This window comes from Rhinopithecus roxellana, chromosome 19, assembly GCF_007565055.1.
Source record: "Rhinopithecus roxellana isolate Shanxi Qingling chromosome 19, ASM756505v1, whole genome shotgun sequence".
NCBI lineage: Eukaryota > Metazoa > Chordata > Mammalia > Primates > Cercopithecidae > Rhinopithecus > Rhinopithecus roxellana.
Window position 1 is genome coordinate 61586702 of NC_044567.1, and position 12259 is coordinate 61598960.

Below are 12259 nucleotides of genomic sequence, written 5' to 3' on the forward strand. Positions count from 1 at the left end.
CTTCTTCCTCCGTCTCACTCAAGGCCTGTGTCAGAGCCTTATGGACTTGGGTTTCAGGGGCAAGAACCATGAAAGAGTAGAAAGGTGATTGGGGTCATTTCCTTATATCCTACCACCACCACCCATGTCCACGTGCTCCCCTTGAAATCTGATATTTCTGCCTGAGAATCCTGAGGATCAATTCACCAAACATTTACTGGGCACCACATGCCAGTCTCCAGGAACAAAACCCACTCTTCATTCCCCAAGGAGCTGAGTCCAGCAGGCTGGGTGGATCAGAGGGATGGCACAGAGAGAGATGGCTAAGGCCACATCTGACTGCAGCCCAATGTGCCACATGGACCTTGGTGCCCATGAAGATCAAAGACCTCTAGTCTCATATGGTGGGAAGCTGGGCCCTTGGGGACCAGGTCAAATGCTTGCTGCTCTAAAGGCTGCCAACTTCTGGCTCCTGGCTGATTGACTGATCTGAGGGGCTATAAAGCCCAAAGTCACAGGATGGGGTCTCACCTCTGAAGGTCAGAGGGCTCTGAGCCCCCAACACAGGGATCCCTTCAAGCCCATGTCCAAGAAAGGAAGAGACTCCTGGTGCACTTCTGAGAAGTGCCCAGTGCAAAGACCCCTGTCCAAGCATGGCAGAGTCCAACACATAGAAACAAAGCTGGATCCCTTCCATGAACATCTCCAAAGACAGAAGCTGAAAAGCACTCAACCACACCCAAAACACCAGGATCCTAGCCCTTGGGATGGCAGCGTGGCACACAAAGAGAGGCTTGGGAAAGACAGAGGGAGAGGCCAGGTGAGCTCTGCAGGCGTGTCCTCCAGGACCCGCACTCTCCTTTCCCTGAAATCGGGTGTCCTTCAGACAGCAGACACATGAGAACCAGGATAGCATAGGCCCTGGCCATCATCTGTCCTGACCACCACCTGTGCTGTCTACCACCTGTCCTGTTCACCACTGGTTCCATCCACCACCTGCCCCATCCATCACTTGTTCTGTCCACCACCTGTCCTGTCTACTGCCTTCCCTCTTCACCCTCATCCTGTTCACCACCTGCCCTGTCCACCACCTGTCCTGACCACCTTCTGCCCTGCTCACTGATTTTCTTAGAGTAGGAGGCAGCTCATTAGCAGAGAAAGAGAACTGGGCTTTGAGTACCAAAGAACCGAGCTTGAGCCCTGTCCCTGCTGTTAGCCAAGTCTGCATCCTAGGTCATTCCGTTCCAAAAGCACTTTCCAACTTGTAGAAAACTTGCACATAAATCATCCCAGTTGATTTTCCCAGCACTGTGTGTAAAGAGAACAGGAATTATTCTTGACTGCAAAAGGGGAAATCTTATGATCAGGACTCTTGATTTCCAGTGACAAAACCCAACTCAAATCGGCTTAAGCCGAAAAGAGAATTCACTGGTTCCTGTACCAGAGAAACGTGGAAAGTGCAGCTGACATCGAGCTCAGCTGGACCCGGGGACTCTCAGTGTCTTCAGCCTCACTCTCTGTCTCTCTCTCTCTCTCTCATTTTTCTCTCTGGCTTGGCTCCATTCACAGGCAGGCTTCTCCTTGTGGGGCCCCATCATTGACAGCAGCCCCAGGATCACATCCTCACAGCTCCCAGTTCCAACCAAAGTCCTAGATCCAACACTCACTGGAGACTGAAATTGCCACGTGCCCACCCCTGAACCAATACTATAGCCAGAGGGTAGAACACGATGGACAGCTTAAGCCCGGGTCACATGTCCACCCCGAAGGTGGAGTCAATCCCACCCAATCCTGTGGATCAAGAGTGGAATAATGTGGACCAGGCATGGTGGCTCATGCCTATAATCCCAGCACTTTGGGAGGTCAAGGTGGGTTGATCACCTGAGGTCAAGAGTTCGAGATCAGCCTGACCAACATGGGGAAACCCTTTCTCTACTAAAAATACAGAATTAGCCAAGTGTGGTGGTACAGTCTATAATCCCAGCTACTCAGGAAGCTGAGGCAGGAGAATCACTTGAAGCTGGGAGGCGGAGGTTGCGGTGAGCCGAGATCGTACCATTGCACTCCAGCCTGGGCAACAAGAGCAAAACTCCATCTCAAAAAAAAAAAAAAAAAAAAAAAAACAGTGGAAGAAAATGGTTTCCAGGGAAAATGTGATGGTGTCATCTGGAGGCTAGCCATGCAAAAACAACAGATGTCCCATGGTAATCCTGGGCAAGGCTGGGTCCCAGCATTTTTAAATCTTTAATGAGAAGTGACTGAAAAGAAATGAACTGGACTTGTCACAGTCCCACCTGAACTAGGCTCTCGCTGCCTCCCACGTAGTGTCATTTAAGACTGAATAACTGGATTTGGATTATTAATGACTGGACTTGGGAAATAAACTGCTGTCACCCTATGAAGCGATCGGCTTATTGGGGCTGCAGAGCCAGACCTCCCTCTATGGGTGGGAGTAGAATTTTCTCTGAAGGAAATAGATGATCCAGCAGTGGACCATCCTGGGAAGAGGTTGATTGGAGAAGGGAATGAGGATTCAGGAAGCGGAGCTCAGACAGGAATGAGGGGAAGTTCTTCCACCTCTCTTAAGGACCATGGTTAGCTGCTATGGAGACGCCTGAATTTTTCCATTGCTGGGTGGGGCATGTCAGCCCAAGGCTACATGAACACAGATGAGAAGGGAGGCAGAAAAACAAGGCCAGCTTTATGGGTACGCCACCTACAAAGTCACATAAGGCCCTGCACTTAGAAGGACCCTGCATTTGGCTTAACACTTTGCATTTGCCATCTTTAAAGTCTTAATAATATTTGTACAACGATCCCTGTATTTCTATTTTACGTAGCCATTCTTGCCGTCAGATAAAAACCCCTGCTGCAACGTCTGAGCCTGGCTCTGGGCGGTAGTTTTGAGCTATTCCCTGGGGCATCTCTGCCTTCTGATGGCCTCACACCACGCCTAGTTTTGGATGTGCCCCAAGTAACCAGGGAAGAGTCATCTTATGCTTTGGGTCAGGTGGCAAAGGAATAGGCAGCACCACAGTGGCATTCACTGTCGAGGGGTGGCTGCATCCCCAGGACAGCATCTGCGAGGGTCCCGGGCAGCAGGATGTGTGGCCTGGAAGGCAGATCAGACAGTCGGAAGGTGGATGGGCAGGCAAGTCCTCAGGGGTAAATGGCTGTGATAGAGGCAGGGGACGAAGCAGACAGGGGTCATGTTTGTGAGCTGAGCATTGTGCTGAACAAACAGTAAGGATGTATTGGTGGCTATTAGTGAATAATAAGAGTCATTATTTTATTTATTTATTTATTCATTCATTCATTTAGTTTTTGAGACGAGTCTCTGTCACCCCGGAGTGCAGTGGCATGCACTCTGCCTCCTTACTGCAACCTCTTCCTCCCAGGTTCAGATCCTCCCACTTCAGCCTCCTGAGTAGCTAGGATCACAAGTGTGTGCCATGAAGCCCTGCTAAATTTTTTCTTTTTCTTTTTTTTTTTTTTTTTGTGTGTGTTTTTAGTAGAGATGGTATTGGCCAGGCTGGTCATGAACTCCTGACCTCAAGTGATCCACCTGCCTCAGCCTCCCAAAGTGCTAGGATTATAGGCATGAGCCACCACACCCAGCCAAGAGAGTCATTATTATTAATATATTTAATTGCAAAATTAAAAAATGAAAAACAAAGAAAAAATTTCCGGAGAATGCCACTGTTTCAAAATACATATCTTTTTTTTTTTTTTTTTTTTTTTTTTTTTTTTTTTTTTGAGACGGAGTCTTGCTCTGCCGCCCGGGCTGGAGTGCAGTGGCCGGATCTCAGCTCACTGCGAGCTCCGCCTCCCGGGTTTCCGCCATTCTCCTGCCTCAGCCTCCGGAGTAGCTGGGACTACAGGCGCCCGCCACCTCGCCCGGCTAGGTTTTTGTATTTTTTTTTAGTAGAGACGGGGGTTTCACTGTGTTAGCCAGGATGGTCTCGATCCTCCTGACCTCGTGATCCGCCCGTCTCGGCCTCCCAAAGTGCTGGGATTACAGGCTTGAGCCACCGCACCCGGCCTCAAAATACATATCTTAAAACTAAAGATGGGCTGGGCATGGTGGCTCACACCTATAATCCCAGCACTTTCGGAGGCCTAGGTGGGTGGATCACTTGAGGTCAGGAGTTTGAGAACAGCCTGACCAACATGATGAAACCCCATCTCTACTAAAAATAATAAGAAGTTAGTCGGGCATGGTGGTGGGTGCCTGTAACCCCAACTACTCAGGAGGCTGAGGCAGGAGAATCACTTGAACCTGGGAGGCAGAGGTTGCAGTGAGCCTAGATTTTGCCACTGCACTCTAGCCTAGGTGACAGAGCAAGATTCTGTCTCAGAAAAAAAGAAAATGAGGCCGGGCGCGGTGGCTCAAGCCTGTAATCCCAGCACTTTGGGAGGCCGAGACGGGCGGATCACAAGGTCAGGAGATCGAGACCATCCTGGCTAACCCGGTGAAACCCCATCTCTACTAAAAAATATTTAAAAAACTAGCCGGGCGAGGTGGCGGCGCCTGTAGTCCCAGCTACTGGGGAGGCTGAGGCAGGAGAATGGCGTAAACCCAGGAGGCGGAGCTTGCAGTGAGCTGAGATCCGGCCACTGCACTCCAGCCTGGGTGACAGAGCGAGACTCCGTCTCAAAAAAAAAAAAAAAAAAAGAAAAAAGAAAAAAAGAAAATGAAATTGCTGTGAAAAAAATATATGTGTGTTTATTTATACATATGTGTGAGATAGATAGATAGATAGATAGATAGATAGATAGATAGATAGACAGATAGACAGACAGATAGATCCATCATAGGAATTTTGTTACACATATTCTTACCTTCATTCTTTTTAATCACTACATAGCATTCCATTGTATAGATAAATGAAAATTCATGGTTTATTGTGAAATTTTGAAACTTCATAGAAAGGTACAAAGACTAGAAGAACAAAAAGAAAATGGCACATGTACCTACCATCTACATTTACTAAATGCTAACATTTTGCCTCAAAAACAATAAAAAACAAAGGAGCCTGCTACAGGTAGCTGGGATCCACTTTACGAAATTGCCATGGGACAGAAGGTTAATTTGGTTACTTTGTCTTTGTTTTGATGTGGAGTCTTGCTCTGTCACCCAGGCTAGAGCAAGTGGCACAATCTCAACTCACTGCAACCTCCGCCTCCCGGGTTCAAGCGATTCTCCCACCTCAGCATCCTAAGTAGCTGGGATTACAAGTGTGCACCACCACAACCAGCTAATTTTTTTGTGTTTCTAGTAGAGACTGGGTTTCACCATGTTGTGCCAGGCTGGTCTCGATCTCCTGACCTCAAGTGATCAGACTGCCTTGGCCTCCCACAGTTTTGAGATTACAGGCTTGAGCCACTGCACCCTGCCCTAGTTTGGCTACTTTGAAATTACAGCCTGGTGGGTCTGTGGCACTTTTTTAGTTATACTTCATTTTGTAGAAGAGAAAAGAGATCTGAGAGATATTCAGTGGTTGTTCAAGGGCACTCGGCAGGGAATAAAAGAGAAACCCCAACCCAAGTTTCAACTCTGCTTATCCCTTCCTAGATTCCCAGGGTCCTTAGGAAAGGGAAGGCTTGGACTGGGAGCTCCCCCAAACCCCTTTATCACTGACCTCCAGAAATGCTAGTGAAGCCCAGGTGACAATCTCAGCCTGGCCCAGGATAAACACCAAAGCAAAATCAATGCCAATGGCAGACATTCATTCACAAAGTGGATTCAAGACCCTGCATGCAGAGCTGCTCAGATGAAGCAGGCCCAAATGCTGTTAATTGGGTCTTAGGTGCGGAAGAGCCAAACAACAGCATCCCCTGGGGATTTGCCTCCATCAACCCAACTGCAGGGTAAGAAGCCCAGGAAGGCAAGCCAAGTCTTGCAAGCACCAGCACTGCTCCTGGATGGACTCTCCTTCACTCTACCTCCACGTCCTCCACGTACTCTCCCATCTACCCTCATATCTTATTATTATTATTTTTTTTTCTTGAGACAAAGTCTCACCCTGTCACCCAGGCTAGAGTGCAGTAGCACCATTTCGGCTCACCACAACCTCTGCTTCCAGGTTCAAGCAATTCTCCTACTTCAGCATTTCGGGTAGCTGGGATTACAGGCACATGCCACCACGCCTGGCTAATTTTTTGTATTTTTAGTAGAGATGGGGTTTCACCATGTTGGCCAGGCTGGTCTCGAACTCCTGACCTCAGGCGATCCACCTGCCTTGGCCTCCCAAAGTGCTAGAATTACAGGCATGAGCCACCACACCCAGCCAACACACCCTTTCTTGATGCAAGAGTTGCAGACCCTCAGGACAGGACCATGTGAGGATGTGGTCACAGTGGACTACTTGGGGAAGGGGCTTGTGCTGGGGCAGGGGGAATCTGATTGCTTCAAGGGGCCCTTACACAACTAATGAAGAGCTCCGCAGCCCTCATGAGTGACAACCTTCATCAGCCTCCAAACAAAGAGGGTCACTAGAGGCCCTCAGGGGAAGACTCACTACACCAGTGGACAGAGACATGGTAGAGAGGATCCATGCCTAGAGAACAGTGTGAACCAGATCCATGGCTGCCAATTCTCAGTCCATACCTAAGTACCAGCCCCTGACCAAGTACCAATTGATGTGTAGGAATGATACACACACATCAGTAGATGTTACCAACTGTCCTTTCTTAGGACATACGATCATCCCGAGACTTGGGGTGCTCAAAGGTCCTTCCTTTTATGAAGTTATGGTGACAATGGATTGTTGAGTAGAAACTTTAAGCAACCCCTCACTTAACCAACTTATTAGGTCAACCAATACCTTCAGTCTCTTACTGGAGCACACTGATTAAGCCTGAGACTGAGTGCTCACAGCTGGCGGGCTCTGCTCTCATGGTTGCGGTACCTGGTTAACAAGAATGCATTTGGGCCCATACTTGCTTATGCTGGTCATACGTGTTAATTAGAATGATGTACTTGAATCAATTCACCCATAAACAAAGAAATTGGCCAGGCATGGTGCCTCACGCCTGTAATCCCAGCACTTTGGGAGGCCAAAGCAGGGGGATTACCTGAGGTCAGGAGTTCCAGATCAGCCTGGCCAACATAGTGAAATCCCATCTCTACTAAAAATACAAAAAAAGTAGCCGAGCATGGTGGCAGGTGCCTGTAATCCCAGTTACTTGGGAGGCTAAGGCAGGAGAATTGCTTGAACCTGGGAGGCTGAGGTTGCAGTGAGCTAAGATCGCGCCATTGCACTCCAGCCTGGGTGACAGAGCGAGACTATACCTCAAAAAATAAATAAATAAATAAAAGAAAAAAGAAAAAAAAAAACAAAGGAATTTAAACAGAAAGACTATTGACCAATAAAATAAGTTAAAAAAAGAGAACTGTTATCTCTACAAAAACTAAACTGAGTGCTTTGGAAAGACTGTAAAAGCCTGTCACTTTTAAAAATGCTATCAAATTAGGACTGAATGAGAGAACTATAAAATATTGGAAAGAAATGCATAAAAATGAAGAAAGATTTTGCGATCAGGTGGCTTCCTAGGTTTCTAGAATTTATTGCTTCATTTTAAAGAAACTGGAACTGAAACCCCAGGACCATGAGTGTGTGGTTTGTGCAGGAAAGGCAATGGGCCCCACTTTTCAGCAGACTTGTAAGCAAAGCAAAGGCTTTAGGTCTACATCAAAATACTTGCTAATAACTACACATTTAGATATTTTAAGTCAAAATAAAACATGTAGAGGAAAAATAGGCTGGGCGCAGTGGCTCACACCTGTAATCCCGGCACTTTAGGAGGCTGGGGCAGGTGGATCACTTGAGGTCAGTTCAAGACCAGCCTGGTCAACATGGTGAAATCCTGTCTCTACTAAAAATACAAAATTAGCCAGGTGTGGGCCGAGCATGGTGGCTGACTCACACCTGTAATCCTAGCACTTTGGGAGGCCGAGGCGGGCAGATCACCTGAGGTCAGAAGTCCAAGACCAGCCTGACCAACATAGTGAAACCCCATCTCTACTAAAAATACAAAAATTAGCCAGGCATGGTAGCACATGCCTGTAATTCCAGCTACTTGGGAGGCTGAGGCAAGAGAAACGCTTGAAGCCGGGAGGCAGAGGTTGTGGTGAGCCAAGATTGTGCCACTACACTCTAGCCGGGGTGACACAGCAAGACTGTGTCTGAAAAAAAAAAAGAAAAGAAAAGAAAAAATACAGTGTATCTCTTTTATGAGTTCTTGTTTAACAAACTTTTTCAATGAACTGGTCAATTACCAATTCCAGTGAAGTGAAATTGAATAAGAATTTACCTACTTGGTTCAGACATATTTGACTTTGGCCAAGAAAACTAAAAGCTAAAAAAAAAAAAAAAAAAAATGTGCCTACTTGGTAAAATAAAAGGCTGATCACTGTGTCTGTCCTTGCCAATCTAAAAATTTATTGGTACATGAAATCAACCAGTTCCAGCAGTCTGCCCTTTCCAAGGCTAAGCAGCTGTGAGCTCTATTTTTTAAGATGTCAAGCAAAGGTAGCCCTTTCACTTCACTTCTGTGCAAATGTATCTTACTCATGGATTTTGGAGGTTGCCAACTTAGTGTTTTTTTTTCTCCCTCAACTGACTCTCAAACAGTGGGGTCTTCTGAAAGCCAATGATAATGTGCATAGTTCTCAAAAGGAGGCTGTCCAAACCTTACAGGCTTATCAAGAGGAATCTTTTTTGAGACAAGGCCTCACTCTGTCCTGAGGCTGGCATGCAGTCATATGATCTCGGCTCACTTGCAGCCTCAACTTCCTATGTTCAAGCGATCCTACCCCTCAGCCTCTGGAGTAGCTGGGACCACAGTTGTGCACAACCACGCCCAGCTGATTTTTTTATTTTTGGTGGAGATATCCTTTTTGCAGGCCTCCCTATGTTGCTCAGGCTGGTCTCAAACTCCTGGGCTCAATCTATCACCCACCTTGGCCTCCCAAAGTGCTGAGATTAGAGGCGTGAGCCACAATGCCTGGCCTGGAATCTTTAAATATTAATAATTCAAAAACCAGGAAGGGAAACCCCAGCAACCTTAGATGGCTATAAATAATTAGGCACTCAATCAGGATTGAGTGCTTAGAAATCTTGTAGTTTGTTTTAACAGAATGTGCTTTCATGGAAATCACACAGCAAGATAGTAAATGCTACCCTCACTCAGACCTGAGGAACCATATATAAGTTTTCTCTCTTGCAATAAACGTGCTGGCCAGCCACCCAAACTCTGCCTTAACAAAGTCATGACGGGGCGCAGGAATACGACTGAGACTACACCCAGATACAAATCTGTAGACATTATGAAACAATTTCCTTTCCTGCCTCTTGTGTATATCTGCCTCCCTCCTCTCACCCCAGCTACTTCTCTAGCGCGCTAAACTCTAGCTCAGGCTTGAGCAAACCGGGCTGGATTAACAGCTGACTCCTAGAGTCATAGCACTGCACAGAGAGAACCCAGACACTTCCTATCAGGACCACAAGGCAGAGATCTGCTCTGTCCAGCTCTGGAATTGCCTAGACTGGTTCATGACTATCAACCCATTTCTGAGAATATGAAAAGGTCCCTTTCAGACTGCCACCAATTCAGAGGGCTAAAACTTTAGATAAAAACAGTATATCCAGTAATCTATTCTCTCTTGTAGACATTTCCTTGTTTTTTTGAGACAGGGTCTTGTTCTGTCACCCAAGCTGAAGTACAGTGGCATGATCACAGCTCACTGCCACTTGGAAATCCTGGGCTCAACTAATCCACCTGCCTCAGCCTCCCAAGTAGCTGGGACCACAGGTGCCTGGCTAATTTTTGTTTTGTTTTTTTGTAGAGATAGAAATCCTCAAGCAATCCTCCCACCTCAGCCTCTTGAGTAGCTGGGACTACAGGCATGCACCACCACATCCAGCTAATTAATTAATTATTGTATGTCTCCCTATGGTGCCCAGGCTGCTCTCGAACTCCTGGGCCCAATCAATCACCTGCCTTGGCCTCCCAAAGCACTGGGATTATAGACATGAGCCACCATGCCCAGCCTGTAGACACCTTTTTCCAAAGTTTGACTAAGGCAACTAAAATGGATCAGAATGGATCGGTCTTCCCATGCTGTTTCACAACTCTTCAGCTCAGCCAGGTCACAACCTTCCTCCCAGCTTATGTCCACCATCCAGATGAAGATAGAAGCAGCCCAATTCCTCCAACCAAGCCAAATTGAGCTAAATTCTAGTCTTCCCTGTGTGTCTAGCTTAATGTCAGAAGTTTCATGGCAATAATCTTTGCTGGGATCTATGATTGTATATTATCAGAAAAGATGAATCCCTTTCTATCCAACATAAGCATGTACTTATACATTCTGGGTAGTGTTGACTGCTTGGAATAAACCCTGAAATAAATCCACTTTATGCACGATCGTTGAAATGACACAGTGATGCTCTGGCCCAAGGTCTCATATTATTACTTTTATTCTTATACCTTGACTTATTCTAATTTGGTTCTGCTTTGAACTTTTCCATTTTAAGATCTCTCTGTGGGTGCTTCTTGCTCTGTAAATTTAAAACAGTCTATGTCAAAAAACAGTCTCACTCTGACCTGACCAGCTTAGACGACTAGCTCAAGAATAGTCAAGCTTGCTTGGGCTCTGTGAAGTCCCCCAGGACAGAAAAGCCCTGGAGATTCCAGGGAATCATTTTTGAGGTCATGGGAGCAGGATCTCTCCACCAAGGTCACCAATGCCAGATGTGTCCATAGCTATGAGGTGTCCATAGCTATGAGAAGTCAGGCAAACTCCAGGACACATTGATATGGACTGCTAAACATGCCCACAGCCTCCTACCCACTGGGTCACCAGCCTGTGGTGCTCAGGCACAGCTCGTCATCTCTTCCCAAGCCATGATGCCTTTCCCTGACGCTTTATCCCCAACCCCTCCTACAATCCGCCGGTCCAACAAAATCAACCTAGGTGAAGTGATAGACCTTTGTCCTCCAGCCAGGGAACATCGTAGTCCCTTACGTCTCCCCAGTTCTCAGGAGGGGAAAAAGGAGTCTTTCCACTTCACACTTCTGGGCAGTCAATCCTGAAATTCCTTAGGCTGTTTGGCCCGGGACTTCCCTCCCAGAATGGTGAACACCACTGCCTTTGCTCTGAGAGCTTGCCTTCTGCTCCAAATGCACTGCTTATTCATTGAGTCAACCAATAAACATTTGAGAACCCACCATGTGCCAGACAGTAACTAGGCACGGGGGATACGGGAGTGAATGAGACAAAGTCCCCACTTAACGCAGCAGACTGCCTAGTGGAGATGGGGAAAATGATAAACATAGACCCCACTAAGTAAGTCACTTCACCAAAGGAAATAAAGCAGAGCAACAAGACAGAGAGAAATTGGAGGTGGGCTGCAGGGACCACTGCCCCTTAAGTGGCCAAGGAAGGCCTCTTCTAGGAGGTAACATTTAACCTGAGATGTGATGATAAAAAGGAGCTAACTATTCGCCAATCTGCGGGAAGAGCATTCTGGAAAGGAGGAATAGCAAGTGCCAAGGCCCTAAGAAGGGAGCAAGCCTTATCTTATTAGAAGGACAGAATAAAAGCCGGTGTGCATGGAGCAGAGCCTGTGAGAGGCAGGGTGGATGGAGATAGGGGTGAAGGGGCAGCCAGCAGCCCATGGATCCCCTGAGAACTTGCAGGCTGGGAGAGAAACCACCAGAAGGCTATAAGCAGGGAGTAATCACATCTGTGTTTGGAAAAGATCACTCTGGTTGCTGGGAGGAGAATGGACTCCACTGCAGAGAGTGAAAGAGGAAGACCAGGCAGGGAATGGTTGCTTGGGCTAGGCTGGTAACCACAGAAATGATGAGACATAGTGGGGTTCAGGGTACTTTCTGGAAGGAAGGCTGTCAGGTTGCTAGAATAAAGATAGTAAGTCTGGCCGGGTGTGGTGGCTCACACCTGTAATCCCAGCACTTTGGGAGGTCGAGATAGGCAGATCACTTGAGGCCAGGAGTTTGAGACCAGCCTGGCCAACATGGTTAAACCTCATCTCTACTAAAAACATGAAAATTAGCCAGGCATAATGGCAGGTGCCTGTAGTTTCAGCTACTTGGGAGACAAGCAGGAGAATTGCTTGAACCCAGGAACTGGAGGTTGCAGTGAGCTGAGATCTCACCACCGCACTGCAGCCTGGGGGACAGAGTGAGACTCCATCTCAAAAAAAAAAAAAAAAAAAGAAGGCCAGGCGCGGTGGCTCAAGCCTGTAATCCCAGC